Source organism: Halichoeres trimaculatus, unplaced genomic scaffold (assembly GCF_033239565.1).
Source record: "Halichoeres trimaculatus isolate MK-OKI-2021-1 unplaced genomic scaffold, fHalTri1.1 fHalTri1_scaffold_16, whole genome shotgun sequence".
Taxonomy (NCBI): domain Eukaryota; kingdom Metazoa; phylum Chordata; class Actinopteri; order Labriformes; family Labridae; genus Halichoeres; species Halichoeres trimaculatus.
Window position 1 is genome coordinate 2,187,423 of NW_027437194.1, and position 18,327 is coordinate 2,205,749.

The 18,327-nt window shown below is 38.7% G+C and overlaps 1 protein-coding gene across 1 annotated transcript in view; it reads right to left on the minus strand.

Moving 5' to 3' along the window:
* The window catches only part of fibcd1b (fibrinogen C domain containing 1b), a 307,211-nt gene extending 293,449 nt beyond the window's left edge, over positions 1 to 13,762 (minus strand). Inside the window, exon 1 of the mRNA XM_074690004.1 lies at positions 13,659 to 13,762. The gene's annotated coding sequence lies outside the window, so the exon portion shown is untranslated. The remainder of the gene's footprint in view (positions 1 to 13,658) is intronic.
* Between the last annotated feature and the right edge of the window lie 4,565 nt (positions 13,763 to 18,327).

The following is an 18,327-nucleotide window of genomic DNA, read 5'->3' on the forward strand; positions in this document are numbered from 1 at the left end:
CAGGAGACAGGACATGAGACCACAGACCTGAGAGTTCCCTAAAACTTCTGACTAGAGACTTGACCAGGATTTGTGACCAAGCACTCGAAATGTGTCTTGTGACCTAATGCTCAAGAATTCACTTTGATTTGTGACTGATGACCTGAGATTTGACTTGAACTTGTGACCAAAGACTTGAAACTTGACTTGAACTTGTGACCAAGGACTTCAGACTTATCTCAAGCTTGTAGACTAAGACTAAAGACCATAGACACAATACTTTGACTTGAGTCTTGAGCAACATACCTAAGACCTGACCTGGGACTATGACCTCAGATTTGACTTGCAATCATTTTGGAAGATGTATGACTTGGCTTGGACTTGAAAAAAGACTCGAGTGTTGATTTAAACTTGTGACCAAAACCTTGAATCTTGACTTGGACTCAAGCAAGAAAGTATGACTTCACCTGGTCTTGATAGGCCAAGACCTGAGAAAACAACTTAAACTTGAGGCCAAAGACATGGAACTTGACTTGGACTTAAGCTAAGGACGTATGACTTGAAAGACATGAGACTTGTGACCTGAACCCTGAGACTTTGCCTGGACTTATGACCATAGATTTGAGACTTGACGTAGACTAGTGACTTAAAACTTGAGACCTGACTGAGACTTGCAACTAAAGACTTGAGACTTGACATAGACTTGTGACCCTAAACCTTTAGAATTGACTTAGAGTCAAGCCTTTATTGTTTGACTAATAAGACTCAGGACTTGACTTAGACTTGCAACCAAAGACTCAAGACGTGACTTGGACTTGATAACAAAGAATAAAGATTTGACCTGGACTCAAACATTGGATGTATGACTAGAAAAACTTGAGACTTGACTCAGACTAGTGACCTTAACCGTGAGACTTGACTGAGACCTGTGACCAAAGACTTGAGACCTGACTAAGACCTGTGACCAAAGACTTGGGACCTGACTAAGACCTGTGACCAAAGACTTGGGACCTGACTAAGACCTGTGACCAAAGACTTGGGACCTGACTAAGACCTGTGACCAAAGACTTGAGACCTGACTAAGACCTGTGACCAAAGACTTGGGACTTGACATAGACTAGTAACCTAAACCTGGAGACTTGACTTGGACTCGAGCGTTGGTTGTATGACCAGAAAGACTTGAGACTTAACTTAGACTTGCAACAAAAAAGACTTGGGACTTGACGTAGATTAGTGACCTGAACCTTAAGACTTGACGAAGACTCGTGACCTAAGACTTGAGACTTGACGAAGACTCGTGACCTAAACATTTAGACCTGACTTGGATCCAATCACAGGATGTATGATTTGACCTGGTCTTGGTACCACAGACCTGAGAGGATAACTTGAACATGAGACCAAAGACTTGAACCTTAACTAAGACTTGAGTTTCAATGTGGATTTGTGCCTTAGGACTCGAGATTTCACTTGGACTTGTGACTTAACGCCAAAGACTTGATGAAGACTTTTGACCTTAGGCTCAGATTCGCCTTAAAATTCTAACGACGGACCAGAGACTGGCCTTACACTTTGGGCCTGACTTGGACTTGCAAAGAGTTTTGATTTGCCAATTTAAAGCCTTTTGTTTAAAAAAAAATCATTTGAATTTGTTTGATCAGAGTTAAACACACTTGTAACTTCAGGGTTTCCGTGTAATTTCCTTCCATTTTCAAGGTCTTTCTTTGTGAAATCGACTCCTTAATCAAAACCTTTGAAAAGTCTTTTTGTTTTTCATCTAAAACAATTGGCACAGCTTTTGTTCATCAGATCCCAAGAAACCACTGTTCAGCAGCAGTGAGAGATTTTTTTTTTTTTTGTGGCAGACTTTGACAAATATGTAAAGCTACAAACGCTTAAACTTGTCAGCTCAGAGGGTTTGCTACTTTCCACTGAGACGTGTTTTAAAAGTTCAGCTTCTCTCTGTATTGGGTGATCAAACATCTCCTCCTGCCTCTTTGGTTGAAACGATCTGAAAATGATAAAAAGCCTGAAACTCAGACTTCCTTTCAAGGAAGCGTAGGAGCAAAACACAAGGCGATGGTACGAGTGCATCGCTGAAAGCCGGAAGTCAGAGGACATGACACAGGGCGCGACTGCGTGTTAGCTTCACTTTTAGCTACTTGGTTACCCTGAGGGCCCAGAAAACCGGCTCCTACTCCACGAGCTGGTTCCTCCATCACCGTGAAGAGAGCTGGGGGAGCTCGGAGACTGCATGGAGCTGAGATGTGTCACTGTCTTGTAATAGCAAGCTAACGCCAAAGGCTGTAAGGGCTGCTGCATGTCAACACCCTGTTTTTGAATTCGATATCACCGGCTCCAGGCAAGCAGTGGAGGAAGTGGGCGATAAGCTGGGGTAATTTGTTTAAGTTGAATAAATATTTTAGAGGTTGAAACATATTTCAGGAGATGGGCTTAGCCGAGAAAAGTCCAGATGGGAGATGACGAGGAGCCGGACATGTCGCCAGAGGGTGTCCCTGATCCCTCAGGGGGGCGTCCTGCTGTACAGGCCACTGAGAAAATTTGTTTTTTGAGGATTAAACACTCTGGGATGCTGGGGTATGAGTCACAGCAGGGTTGTCAGTGAGAATATGAGCAGAGAAACCAAGATGGCAGCCCTGGGGATAGTTAGTAAAACAGGAATTGTTTTATATCAGAGACAGGTCTGGAAAGATGGAGCACAGAAAGAGCTAAATGGTGTTCTGTGAAATAATGTGTTCTTTATAGAGTACAGATAGATACCCTGAAGAGCACGCGGCTGGGTGATAGATTTCCCCGAGTCTTTAAAGGTCACCTGAGGTTTGAAAGTAAAGTTGAAAGAAAAACTGTGGTACCTGTAGACATATTGAGTTTTTGGCCCTTTTTTGGCCTCATCGCTCAGTGTGAAAAGGTGTGAAATCAGTGAGGAAGATGTTTTTTTTCTTCTTACGTTAGCTAAAAGAGGAGGAGCAGAGTTAAAGCCCATCTAAGGGGGAACTAGTAAGCATGCCAGGCCTGTAGTTGGCGCTATTAATGCCTTGTCCTGTTTTGGTGAATGTTAAGAGCAGAAGTGGAGCAACAGATGCTCATTTTGTTAAAGACCGTCACAGATTCAGCAGATTGAGCTCAACACGGTAGATCATGACAATCCTAACAACGGTACCGTTGGACTGTTGTATGCACGGAGCGGGGTGTGACCTCAGCGTTTCCATGGAAAACACCAGCTAACAGTGGCTGCATTGTTTCAGAAAATTCCACTCTGGAGGCCGTTTTCAGAAGTTTGCGGCTTAGGTTGGCTAAAACGCTTTTTCCATGTAAACGTGAGGCTGAAACACAACAATACTTTCAGTTTTACCCTAAAACTGTTGTAGTGTAAACAGTCTCTCAGATTGAACAAAAAGGTCTTCATTTTAACTAACTTCAAAAAAACCCAAAACTCTACAAAAACCCTTTGATAAATCGGGAATGGAATCAGGAAACGTGACACATGACACCATAGCAAACACAATGAACTGACACAGAACTCAAGAAACACTGAGACTAAGGCCATGTCCACGTGTAAACCAGGTATCTGGGAAACCACATATATTTTTGTATGTTAACGCCTGTCATTCACATGAAACCATAGCTTTCCGTCACTAAAAACAATGTTTTCTGAAAACTTCAGCCAAAGTTAAGATTTTGGAAAAACTCTGGTTTCATGGTTTCATGTAGATGCCAGCAAACCTTAAAAATTTCTAGCAGCCTTTAATCTCAGAATTTTAAGTAAAAAAATAAGATAACGTCAAAATTTGAAAAGGTTTAAAATTCTGACAGTAATTTGTGAACTCTTAAGTGAAACAAAAGACAAAGATCTGACTTTAATTGAAGACTTCTACATAGTCTAAATTCTGAGATTCTTTCCAGAAATCTAAAACCAGATTTCAAACACTTTTTTCTAACAGAGGTCTGGGTCAAATTCAGAACTAAGTCTGTATGCTAAGTTTTCAGGGTTTTGAATCTGGAGCAAAATAGTCAAAATACAGAGTTATAGTTCAAAGATTAAAAAAATCTGTCATTTTAACATCCATCTTTGAAATGGAAATAGGAGACAAAGTTGTGACTTTTATTTAAAGAACAATAAAAAGTCTGAAAGACAAGTGGAAATTCAAACTTTTTCTTTTATTTTCAGAATTGTGCCTTTGTTTCAGATTTCTGAATCCTGAGAAAAAAAAAAGTCAGGGTTCTGACTCAGGCTTCACAGATTCAAGAACTCTGATTGTACTAACTGAAATCTGGCTTCAGCCAGAGAAATTTTAAAAATTTGTTAAAATTCTGACATAGATCTGAAATACAAGCGAAAAAGGCAAATTTTTTTGCAGTCAAAGTTCAGATTTTTTTGGCTGGATGCTGAGATTAAAGACTGTTTTTAAAGTTTTTATTTATTTCCTTGATTTTTATGCATTTATTTTATGTTATTTTTTTAAAAGTCTGGCCAAGAATTTAAAAAGTCTTATTAATTTTTTATTTTATTTATTTATTTATTTATTTATTTATTTATTTATTTATTTATTTATTTATTTATTTATTTATATATATATATTTATTTAATTTAATTATTTTTTTTTAACATTTTTTATTTTAAATTATCTTATTTTATTCTATTTTATTTTGATTTAATTTAATTTTATTTTATTTAATTTAATTTAATTTAATTTAATTTTATTTTATTTTATTTTATTTTATTTTATTTTTTCTTTAGTTATTAGATTATCTTTCAGCTTTTTCCGAGTAATATTTTTTTTTCATCAGCCTCTGTTTTGTGAAGCCAGTAAATTGGAAGTATCAGCAGAAGATTTAGTTTTATAAGAATAAATAAATCAGGGATGAATATTTAGCTGAGCCCACACAGGCCACCACAGTCAGCTCCCAATGAAAGCGTCTTTTTAAGATCTCAGTGTTTGGTGTCTGCAGTGAAGCTCCATTTATAAGGATAAACTCATCGATAAAGAAAAGTAGAAAGCGTCACGTCCTTATTGCTGAGCTCTGTTCACTGACTGTAATTTGGCTTCTTCAAATCAATAAAAAGAGGAGTATGAACTCCAGTATTTCATCGTGTTTCCTCCGGGCTGTTCAACGTCTGCAATCTTGGTGATAAGGCTCATTGATTACACGCTGGTTTATGCTTGTTACGGTTGGGATCCAGAAGTGTCCCTGATCCTGCAAACACCCCACTTCCACACAAACAACAGTTGTCAGAGGATTGTCTCATCGTGCAGTCTGTCTTTGGAAGCGCTCTCTGCTTGTGAAGTTAGTGTTGGGTTTAATCCCCTGGTTTCCTGAGCGCCATGCCAGAGCGGGATAAGATGACATGGCTGTCTGGCGCTGAGACAGCTTCCAGATGCCTCTCATGTCAGTTTGTCACAGCGGGGCTTGACGCCGCTTCAGGTGACAGGTAGGCAGTCAGGGAGGAGTGAGCTCTGTCTCTTTTTAAGCGTTTTTTTCAGCCGCGGTGACACTCTGAGCTCCCTTCACATGAAAATACTTCATTTGTCTCACTCTGGGATAAAACAACACCTCCTCCGACTAATTTTGCTGCTCTGTCGGCCAAAATCCGGGGGAATTGTTTTTAAGGATGGATTTTCTTCTTCTGTCTTCTCTTTTGGCGCAGCCTGCCAGTTTGGATCGGCTCTGTTTTTCCAGGAACACTCTGCCGAACACATCCACACCTGGAAGCTGCTCGTTCTGTTTGGCCCAGCAGCTCCTCCGAGGCAGCAGGGGGTCTGTGGCCTTGCTCAAGGGCATCTCTGTGTTGGACCCAAAATGTCCTCGACCAAATATATCCTGCCATGGCAGGGACTGAGCTGGCAACCCTTGGGGCACAAGCTCTCATCTCCAACTGCTTTATTCTCCACCTTCGATGGAAAGGTCACTATTTCTACAGCTCAGAAAATCACATGAGTGGTGGAGAATTTAAAAACTCAAACAAATAAATGAGACCAAATTTAACCCTCATGATTAAAATTTTCATAACAAGCTCGTCTTTGCTCAGACACAGCTCAGTAAAGACCAAAACAACACGTTTCACCACATTTTCAAGGCTTCTCACAGCAACGTCCATGCTCTAAAAAAAGCAACGAATAAACACCTAAAAGCTTCTGTGCCCCTTTCACAGCGTGCAGAACCCAGCGCTGAGTTTTTAAAAGCATGAGGTCGTGATGTCAAAGCAAGCAGCAACCTCCAGCCATGAGAAAAGAAGCCAGGAAACTGCAGTTCCTCTGGTGTCCACTTGAGGCAGCAGGGAACCATACATTGAGCTTTTTTCTGCTTTAATCCAACATTACAACTTTAAATCAACTCTCGTCTGGAACCATTCAGACTTTAGTGGATCATTAATCCTGTAACAGTTCAACCTTCATTCAGTTTAAATCTCTAGCATCTGACACGAGTTCAACTTTGATTTAAAATTATTCCAACCTTATTCTGACCTAACTTTAATATCCAACATTCCAACCTTTGTTTGGCGTTTTGTTTCACTTTGGTTGTGTTTTTCTTTCTCTTTTTAACATCCAGGCTGAGGAGAGGGTTTGAGGCAGACACAGACACTGACACTGAAAAAAATGTATCGAGATAATCACATGTTTTTTCTGTAGTTAATCATGATTAATCTCACAGTTCCCTTTGGCTTAATTGGTTTTTAGATAAAATTTATCAAAATACTACAACTGACTTGAATTTGTTCTGAGTAGTGCTGTCAAACGATGAAACTATTGAATCAGATTAATCGCAGGGTTGCTGTGGATATTAATCATGTTTCATTTTTCATGAGCAAACAGACTCAAGAAGGGAGAAAATAGTTTTGCTCTTAACTTCCTGCAGAGTGTGCATACTACTTTATGTTGGCTGACTATTGTTTTTTTTTTGTTTGTTTGTTTATTTATCTATTTTTACTTTGAATTCTTTATGTATTTATTTATTTAGAATTAATTATTTCTTAAATAAATTTGTATTTTTTTCCATTTATTCATTGATTTACTTTGTATTATTTTTTTCATTTATTTATTTATTTAGTGTTATTTCTTTAGTGTTATTTATTTCATCAATTAATTTTTTCTTAATTTATTCATTTTTTGTTTATTTACTTTGTGTTATATATTTCATGAATTACTAATTTCTTTCTTTATTTTTTTAATATTTACTTTGTGTTATTTATTTCATCAAGTATTTATTTATTTTTCATTTATTCACTTTGTGTCATTAATTTTGTCAATTACTAATGTCTTTATTTTTTATTTACTTTGTGTTATTTATTTTGTCAGTTATTTTTTTTGATGGTTTATTTATTCATTTATTTATTGTACTCAAATCTACTTGGACAAACTGCTCAAAATACATTACAAGAGACATTTCTGGGATTTTGAGTCATTCTGTGCAGCAGATAAATTAATTGAGTTAAAATGTTTAATCAGATTAACCATGAAGATGGGATTTATCTGATCAATGCTTTAATTTTGGCAGCCTTCTTTTTTTCTTTTTTTTTTTTAATAAGAAAAATCCTACAGACTCTGCCTTTAATCTTGTGTATTATGATTTAATTGTAAAATTTGTTTTCTCTTTTACAACATGGTCCCTCTGTTCTGCTTTAGAAATAAAGTTGCTTTGATTTTTAACATAATAAAATTTGATGTATGCATAAAAGTACAGATCAGCATAAAGGGTTTTTTAAGGTATTTAAAAGTATTACAAATGATCCGTATTTTTGCTGATTTTACAGATGATAAAGAAGCCTTTATATAAAGGTCTTTTTCTCAACCAGCTTAAAATTCCTCACAGGAGCTTTAATCCTGCCTATTGCTTTTTTTTCTCTTCTGTTCTCTGTGGATTGTCTTATTTGGCGAAGTCTCTTATTGCAGATTGTCTTCCCTCTGGTGGGCGAGCTTTGCAGGGTACGTTGTGTTTTATCTTTGTTGTAAAAGCTCTAATTACTGGATAATTTCATCTCCTGCCATATATTTAGCCAGGATTGTTTTGGAATAAGATTGGCTCGGGAAAAATATATGTTGAATTTGGGATAAACATGATTAAAACAGTGTTAATGTGCAGGAACGGCAGCGACTTTACTTCAGTCAGCGTTCTGCCTCAGTCCAGTTTTCCAACCCCTGACGAATCCAGCAAAAAGAAACAAAACAAGGATGCCGTAACTCGTCTTAAAGTTTCCCAAAAGCCCCGGCGCGATAAAGAGTGCGTCATGGTGACTTCTCACAGTTCACAGGATCTGGAGAAGAAACGAACACGCATCCCATGCTCCACAGAGCACAGAGAGCTATCAGGGAGATAAGAACAGGCAGATTCAGAGAGCTATCAGTGATTGACAGGGTAATGATTTTCAGAGGTGAGCAGTGATTGAAGTTTATTCCAGAAACTAAAGCCTTGTTTGCCCAAGCTGATTAATCTCTGTCTGGAGGAGGACGGCATAAACACAAAGACAGTTCTGTTTATCCGCCGAAGTCGCATTGCTAGTCCAGTCACAACCCTCTCATCTTGATATTTACTATACTGGGAATAATTTAAAAAACAGTCAGGCGCTGGAATCCAGAGGAGTCATGGAGTCTCTTTCATAGATTCAGACAAACAGATAAATGAGCAAAATAACATCCGTAGTGGTGGATTCTCTGATATGAATGACCATAAGATGTAAACAGCAGATAAAAGAAGAGCTCTGTTAAAGAGTGTGTGCAGTGTATGAGCTTAAACACAGCGTGGAGTCCTGTGTTATCATCCTCGAGCCCTGCTGTTAGAGAAGAGGCAACACCAGTCAGTCTCTCTATACACGGGATCATAGAAATCATGACTGAGCAAAGAAAAAACAAAAAAAGAAATTACAGTTTCTCTGTCTGAAGTTTCTTGCCTCAGCTCACCTGGATTAAAGTTGATCCAGAGCCACAAAATCTACTTTATCTTAACAATAAAGACTAATCTGGTGATCTGTAATCTGGTGATTACTTAATTCACTATAGGGTTGTTAAATTCACAAAAAAAAAATGTGATGTCATTTTTTTTAAAATTTTATCTATTATTTGAGATTGCAGAAATACAAAAAGAAAAAAAAGATCTAAGATTTGCATAAGTTTCAAAAAATTCTGAAATTCAAAAAAAAAAAAAAATTCAAAAAGATTGATATTATAAAAATTGAAAAAAAAATTGAAAAAAAAATGTAAGAATCTTATTTTTCTTTCAAATTTTTAGAAAAAATGAACTTACAAAAATTTTGAGAAATTTTGTGATTTGCAAAAATTTTAAAAGAATTGCAAAAAAATATACAATTGATATAAAATACTTGAAAATGATTATATTAATAGATAATTTATTAATTGAATTTGCTGAGATGTCATACATTTTTGAAAATTCAAACAAAAGCTTCCAAACTCTCAAAAAGTTTATGAAATTAAAAAAAAAATCACTAAATCTGAAAATTCAAAAAAGAGGTTTAAAACTTTTAAAAAAATATATGGAATTTAAAAAATATTTGAAAGTACAAAAATTAGCAAAATTGACAAAAAAATGTAAACAATAAAAAAAATAAAAATGATAAATGTGCCATTTTTTTTTTAAATTTAAAATAATTGGAAAAATCAAGAAAAAAATGAAATTCAAAACAAAATTCCAATTACTAAGTCATAATGTGAAATTTAAAAAAAACGCAAATATTTCATAAAAAAATATATTTCAAAAATTTCAAGTTTTTCAAAGAATACTTGAATTTGATTACGAATGAAAAAACTCACTCAATTCATCATCTTGTTATCTTCCCAAGGCTGTAAAACTTGAGGTTAGCCACAGGTGCATGGAAAGTTGGTGGGCAGTTGATGTTGTAGGAGGTGTAGTAGAGCAGTGGCATGCTTTATATAACTATAAGATATATTATATAGACTTAATTATCTTCAGAGTTGAACAAAAATAGGCTGAATTCAGCATTTCAAATATGGCATCTGAAGACAGGCGGCTTCAAAAGTCTGTGTCAGAAACAAACGGATGACATCACGGAACCTATGTCCTTATACAATGGATGTTTCAAATGTGTTCCTTTACATTCTGTTTTTCTTTTTTTTTGCTAACTTACATGGATTTTGAGCTAAATTAACAGTTAGCTGTGTTAGATTTTAGATTAACTAAGTTTACCTCTGTCCATTTTCATCAGGCATTTCAAACTGTAGTTTTGAGGAACTCAGTCGAAACTTTCTAAATGAATTCATCTAAATAAAGTGTGAACGTGACATCACCTCATGAACGTCTGTGTCCGTTTGGCTCACAGCTCAAATTTCTCTCGGGTGTCTGTGTGACTTGGAGAACTTCTGACAGCTTCGGTGTTTACAGCAGCCCTATGAGATTACACTCATTAAAGACAGGATGCTGACCTTGGAAGAGCACAAATGGATCTTTAAGAGGCAGGCTCTTCCATCACAGCCAAACAAAGTGCTTCCCTCCTCACAACACCGCTATAAAGTTTCATCAAGTCTCATTACACGCTGACTCTATGTCATCCTCTGTGCGCCATAAAATTTCTTTTCTGCAAACACACAACACAACAGAAGCTTCATTACCATGCATACGGGCAATAATGCTGGTCAGCGTCTCTGGAAAGGAATTAATCCTTGTGAGGTGAAGATATGAATGTTTGAGGGATTAGGATTTGACAGGAATGTCTTTGTTACGACTGCACCATTCAATATTTAGCAGCAATAATCAGAAGAAAGTGTTTCCTGTTTGCCCTCTGGATGACGTCAAGCTAAATAATATTCCTTGAGCGTTAAACTCGAGGCGTAAAGCAGAGCAGCACACCACAGAGAGCGTTAGAGGCTCTTGAAAATGAGAAAGAGGGCAAACAGGAGAGCCGGGCAGGATGGTGGGCAGACAGAGCAGCATGCTCATATGATCTTGACCCAGCAGTCGATAGGGAAGGGCGGTGAAACCTGATTACAGACAGCCCACATCCCAGCCTGCTGATTTCATTTCCCTCTCCGCGCTCAGCTGGGAAACAGACAAAGGTGTGATGTTCTGCCCCGCCACACTGCACTGCACCGGCATGAAGCTGCTGCATTTAAATGTCACATTTATGGGATGAAACCGCCTCTGTCGCTTTACTGTTTTTACCTGTGTCTAATCTGAGGGTGGAAATTCAGCCCATGTTGTAGACTGTGTGAAAGACACAGATAGCAAATATGATGCTGTTTATAGTTTTATGAGACCTGATGACTTTTTAATTTAGGAACTGACCATAGAAGAGAAGTGGCTGGTTGATCAGGAAGAAGGTGAAGTCTTATAGAGAAACCAGGCTCACTACATACTATGACACAGTGGCTATGTTTACAAGCAGTCATTAACTCTTTCGGATTCAGAATATAAGCAATAACCCAGTTGTGTACGGCCATCTATACACCAATAACCCTTCTTAAAAACTGTAATATGTGTCAGGATCCAGGAGTCAGGAGCAGAAAACAAGAAGTTGAAGGCCCAACTGCAGATTTAACAAAAGATGTGTACTTTAACTAAGCTCAAAAATCCCAAACTGGTACAAAATCCAAAATCTCTGATCTAAAATATAACTCACATCTATCCATGGTTGACTAATCCCAACAGCAGCAATCAGGATAATTGATCGCACGACGCTGGTTGAGGTCTGATTCAAGTCATAACATCATGCTACAATTGAGAATCACATCAAAATACCGAGGTGACGTCTGACCCAAATTAACAATTCACAAATCAGCTGGACTGAGCAACGGCATTACACCCTTTTTATTTCTCAAGCATTTTGCATTTGTATGAAAAGGGCAATAGAAATGATGTTTGATGCTTTGATTATCGCTCCCTAGTCTAAGGCCCCGTTTACACGGAGACTCCTGCAACGATTCTTCCTTTGCGTTTTCAAAAGCCACCCGCGTTTACATGAGGACGGCGTGAAAACGATCCGCGTTCATACGACTCCAGGAGGACAAGTCACTTCTTCTGTTCTTTCTTTTTCTGCCGTTTTGTTGTGTGAGACGGTCGGCAATCCAACCATGATGCACATTACCGCCACCTACTGGCTCGACTGGAAATGTGGCTGAGCGCGGAGCCTTCACCTGAAACTGCGAGTGCGCATGCGGTGACGTTAGCGTTTCACCCTGAGACGCTCCGCTCTGTGTTTACACGAAGCTGGATGGAGGAGCGGATTCAGATCTTTCCACTCTGGGGAGCGTTTTCAAAAGTTTGCGTTTTCACTGAAAACGCAACGTGGTCTCGTCTAAACGGAAGGCCAAAACGCAACGAAATGTTTGCGGAATCGACCGTTTTCGGGATCATGTAAACGGGGTCTAAAACCTGCAGGACATTCAGTGAAAAATAGGGAAAAGTCTATGAACTTTTTTGGTGGTCGGAGGCTCCAAGAGTAACGGAGAAAAGTATTAAAAAAAAAAAAAAAAAAAAAAAAGCGCTGTTTTCTCTCTTTCCCGTTCATGCATGGCCAGCTGTACACTATGGGCAGTAGGACAGCTCTGTTGACAGGTAGGCAAGTATACGCCTATCAGGATGTCTCCATCCAAGTAAATATTAACCTGTGTTCTGTGCGTGTTCTGTTCGAAAAGAATCTTGGGCTGTGTCCAAAATCACTCCCTATTCACTATATAGTTTATACGCCATTTTGTAGTGCTGTTCGAAATCTGAGTGAGCAAGGTCATTCACCATACAGTCCACTAAATGTGTCCCACAATGCATTTTGAAAAGTAGCGTATTAGCGATGCTCACTATATTAGCAATATATACCATCATGCATTGTGATTCAAACAGAAGAAATGGCTGATTACATGTTGAATGATTACTAATAGCATGAAACAACATTAAAAACTGTCAGAGAATAACACTTAGCTCCCCGTTTAACTTTGGGACAAGCCCGTCTCACAACTTTGAGCTGAGAAACAAACAACACGGACGTTAGCCGCTAAACCGTTCCACGCAGGTGATGCATTCACTGGACCTTGTAATTCTTAAACACAGCATAAGTTCCGCGCAAATATATGGTTTATTTATTTAAAAATAACAAGTAATAAATGTTTCTAGTATATTTGGCTGTTGCAGAAAATAAGCTAAATATAATATTAGGTATCACTAAAATAAATACTGTTTTGCAGTTTTTAAGAAAAGATATAACTGTAAACCTCCAGCCGTCCATTAGCGGCGCAAGAGTAAATATGTCACTGTCAGCGGCTGGCGAATGAGTGAGTAGTGTCCGAAATGTTGTTTTAATTTTGTTGAGTGGACTATATAGTCAACTACATCTAATTCACTATATAGTGAGTAGTGAGTAGGGAATGAGTGAGTGATTTTGGACACAACCACGGTCTTTGGAGTACAGGAAGTCTGCTGTGCTGCTGTTGCTATGGATACAAGAAGTAGAAGTGGAATTGACACCAAACCTGTTGGTTCGGTACGTATCACTGACATGAAAGATAAAGGGATGACGGGCTTAGGCGACTCTTTGGGTAAAGGGAGGGTGACAAACGGGAAGTTAAAAAATGAATGAATCTTTTCAGTAAGTGATTCAGTTTGATTCGTTTATCCAGATGATTTGTTCACATCACTCATTTTACTCTGCAGTGAATCTGTAGCCGTAACTGTTTTCCAGCAGGTTTGGCTCAGGATTGACTCACCTCAGCAGGCGTCCTCTTGTGGCCTCTCTAGGAACTGCAGTTTCCGCCGCCTTGGACTTGCGGACTTAGTTTATTCTTACACTCAGCCTCTCCCAGCACTTCGTCTCTTTCATTTCAACAAAGCTGAGGTGGGAAACAGGAGGAAGTCAGACATTTTGCACAGGCAGCTGTCCATTGAGCTGCATGTTGAGAATCAAACCGAGGCCTGTACCAGCCCATCATGTGCCCTCTCCGTACCTGACACACCTGAAGGATCCCTGGATCGGTTACTTCTGGCTCTTTTTCCCCTCTGCTGCACACACACGTTGCTTTTGTTTGAGCAGCCTGGCACCTGCTGGGAAAGTCTCCGCTCCGTCTTCACCCCTCTCCGTCCCTCCTTTCTGCAATGGAAAATGTAATGAAACATTAATTTCCAGTTTTCTCAGGCAATCCACGCTTTGGGGGCTACTTATGCTCCTCTCTGCAGGAAAACGCAGCAGTGAGCGGTGGATAACGAGCTGTGATGCAGTCACAGTGACATCAAATGTCCCTCCGTCCTGGATTAACGGCATCTTTTAAGGCTCTTTTTTGTTTTAATTGTTTTTGCAGTCATCAACACGACTTCTCTAAAACGTACTTATTCATGAAACACAAATTTCTTGCTGGAGAAGAACGTGCAGCAGCTTGTACAAATGAAAACATAAAAAATCCATTAAGGCTGATTTCAGGGCAGCTGAGAGCAAACCATGTCTGCAGCTCAGAGACCCACTCTTTGATTCAGGAACAGAAGTGCTGGACTGTTACAGGGCATAAAACCAATGAGAGGAGTGGATTAATTTAAAACGATTTTTAAAGACAAGGCCAACATCTTTTTTTTTTTTCCTCTCAGAAAGTCAATTTTAATATCCTTTCACAGACAAAACACCCAGACGTGATGGAAGCAGGATTATTCGTTCTACTCTTCTCCAAAAGCTCTGCTTTGTTTGATTTGTTTACCAGAAAGAGGGTTTACAAATCTGTTATTTTTAAGATTAAATTTCAAATTCTTAAAGTAAAAAACATCAACTTTAAGCTACTGGGAGGAAGTTTTTGTTAGGGATTAAGCTGGCAAATAACTTCCCTTGGGAGCTCTCTTGGATTCTTCCCGTAGTAAAAACAACATTTCAAATTTCCAGATCCTTTTTCTAGATGTGCTTCCTGTATGTAAAATATGGCGCCCCCTGGAGGATTAATAGTGGACTGTGGAAATAGTCGATGAACTATCAGATCTCAGTACGGTACGGACTCAGAAATGGTGACAAAGAGCTGATGCTTAAGTCAACTTTTCAGCAACAAATCTCACACAGCTACCTGTAAGCGTCTGTGTAACCTCAGTCAGAGAGGATCTCATGCAGCGTCTTTGGATAAGAGGATGCGGTCTGTGAGTTAAAACTAGCATTTTCAGGATGGGCGTAAACAGACAACACTTCAACGTCAATTCATTCATTCAAGAGCAACTATTACTCTCTTCTTCTGGTTTACAAAACACTGACGAGAACAGCTCCTGCCTACCTGGGGTCCCTCATCTAGGTCTACACTCCTTCTGGTCCTCTACACTCTGCTTGTGAAAGACGCCTGGTGCTCCCAGCCCAGCGCGGCTCCAAATCTCTAGCCAGACTCTTCTCCTCTGTTGTTCCCAAATGGTGAATGAATTACCAAACTCTATACGATCCACAGAGTCCCTTTCTACTTTAAGAGATGTCTGAAGACTCATCTGTTCAGGGAACACTTAGACCCTTAATCTGAGCCTTCTCCTCTTTGTCCTCAGGGGGAGAATGAGTCAGAAATCACTGAAAGATGCCGAGAGAGGTGATGGAAGATACCCAGAGATGGCACTGGAATTTAAGTCAGATCTACGGCTCCCTGGGTGCATCCAGCATGGCTCATCCTGCTGAGGGTTTACAAAATGCAGTTACAGTTAGTATGTCTGTGGAGCTACAACAGCAAACAGGGATTCACTTATTCTGGGAATTAGCTCGAGGGATACGGATTAAAGTAGGGATGGGCGAGTACCAACACCAGATATCGGTATCGGGTCGATACCAGCCTGATTTCAAGCTCTTGTTACTCATGCACTGAAAAAAATGAGTGTTTATCAAGTGTTTTTGTCTCATTTTTAGTAGAAAATGCTTTTTTTAGACTTAATATGAGCCACAGTCACCTGACCAGTCCAGAAAAATGTCTTATTTCAGGTTATTCAAAGACAAAACAAGCTCTAAGTTGCTTTAACAAGTAGAAAAAAAATCTGCCAGTGGGTCAAGAGAAAAGTGTCTTGTATCAAAACATTGTTTAGGTTTAAGCAATTTTCATTTTTATTTTTCCATTTGCAGATTTTCTTACTTGTTATAAGCAACACAGACCTCATTTTTGTCTTGAAATAACTCGAAACAAGACATTTTTCTGGACTGATCCGTTGGATGTGGCTCATATTAAATATAACAAGGCAAATGTTACTTAAAATAGGACAAAATCACTTGATAAGTTTTCAGTTTTTTGCAGTGTGAAAGCAGCTGATACCAAGGCAAGAAAATCTTATGTTGAGTAAGTCCTCCTCGCCAGTAGTTGGCGCTACTTGCTGCGCTTTAACACCACGGCAACTGTGCGTCTGGTCCTGTTCAGACAACATGAATGGAGCAGGAAGAGTTAACAGTTAAACTGTTTTACTTTGCAGTTCAATTTACTTTGAAAATACTTAAACTCTGAAAGTTGTTGATTTTTTTTTTTTTTTTGCACTTTAATTATTTTTTTTTATTTATTTTTTTAATTTTTAAATTTATTTTTAAATCGTGAACTCAGAGATGTTTGTGTTTATTTTGGGCAAAGTTACTGAGCTGTTGTTGATCAAACTGATCTGTCACTGCTCATTTAAATTTGATGTATCAAAAGTACTTCTGGTATCAGTGAGTACTCAAGAGATAGTACTGGTACTCTACTGTAGTTTTTACATTTTCCACTTCCCCTGCTAAATACTACATTGCTAAAAGCTAGCATGCTAAATTGATGTTGAAGTGTCAACATTTCAAAGGTATTTGTGGTTATCTATTTATTCTTCCTATGTCAATAAGTGATATTCTATTTTCTGCCATCCCTTCGGCTTCACATGATCTTCTTATGTCGAGCCTTTCTTCTTCCTCATGGTGGAGGAAACCCGTGTCATGTTTGACTTATCCCTGTGGAAATGATTAAAGCGTGGGCATGACCAAGTCAGTCAGGCTTTAAGTCTCTGAAGAGCTGCTTTAAAGGAGCATTTCTAAACTGCTGGAGAAGATTTTCTCAATAACAGTTTTTATTTCCTTTAAACATGTTTGTTAGCAGCATGTCCCACAGGATGAAACACAACATCTTTTTTTTTTCCCAAATCAAACATGGACCAGCACACAAAGCGTAGAAATGAAGCTAACAATGCCACTCTTAATAGAAACACTGAAGTGTGTATTCTGTGTCAGGCTCTTTAAGAAGTCACCAGGCAAACAAATGACTCAAAGAAAACACGACACTTCTGTATTAATTATATTTTCTCAGGAAGTTTAGCTCCAGACTGAACGTCTCTCCTCAGAGCGCGTTTGGATAATTAGCCGGGCTGAATGGCAGCCACCCCAACACCTCTGTCAAACCAGAAGTCCGCTAATGAGCAGATCGCCACGCTCTCACCCAGAATACATTAGCATCTCGTATGAGGGCGGTGTCAGTTTCCGTTTCCACCATTGTCCATACACTCATCATTAGAAGAGCTATTTCAGGCTCAGAGCTGCAGCCTGAACAAACGACTTCACAGGGAGACGTGTGGGATCCTCCTCCTCCTCCTCACCCGCCGCCTGTTAAACACAGCCTGATGTCACACTTTGGTTAACGCATGGAGGAAATTACCTGTAGCCCTGTAAATGTTATTTTTCTCTTTGCTGGATAAATGAAGCGCTGCAGAGGCAGAAACAGAGTTTGACTCTTTTGTTAAAAGGTTAAAGAGGGGGCATTGTGTTTTTTTATTCCTCTTATTTCAGCCTCTTTCTAAAACACTTTGCGTAGGCAAGACTCCCAGATCCACAAACCCGTTTTTTTTTTTCTTTAAAGACGGCTGGGCTTCATTGACTGTGAAACTAATCTTCAATACATTTTTTTTCTGATAGCAGCAGCTACGTTTGTGTCACCAGTCGCGCTCACATTTTAAAAATTGTGCCAAAAGCAGAGTTACTTCCTGTTCCAAAGATGAATGGTGCCTTCGTCCAATCAAGTCCTTCCTTTCCTTCCTCTCATCCAATCAGTGATAACTAATGTCAGCCACCAGCACCTGCCTCTTCTTAAAGCTTAATGCTGTTGTGTTTGGTCATTTGCTGTTGTGCTTTGCCCTTAAGGGCCACCGTACTTTGGCCTACTTGTAGTGGCTCCCTCTGGCCTTGACAAAAAAAAAAAAAAAAAAAAAAGATAAAAGTTATTTCCTAAGCTAATTTTTATTTTGTCTTTTGTTTATTTTGCTGCACATTTTTCTTGGAGTGTGATGCCTTTTCATCATTACATTAAAAAAAAAAAATAATAATGATAATTAGTAAAGTAAAATTTGTAAACGTGTGGTGAGTACATTGGCCGGTGGGTGTCACACAATTTGCAAAAACTACAACACAAATGCAAAAGCATTTACAATATGAATGCAAGAGCA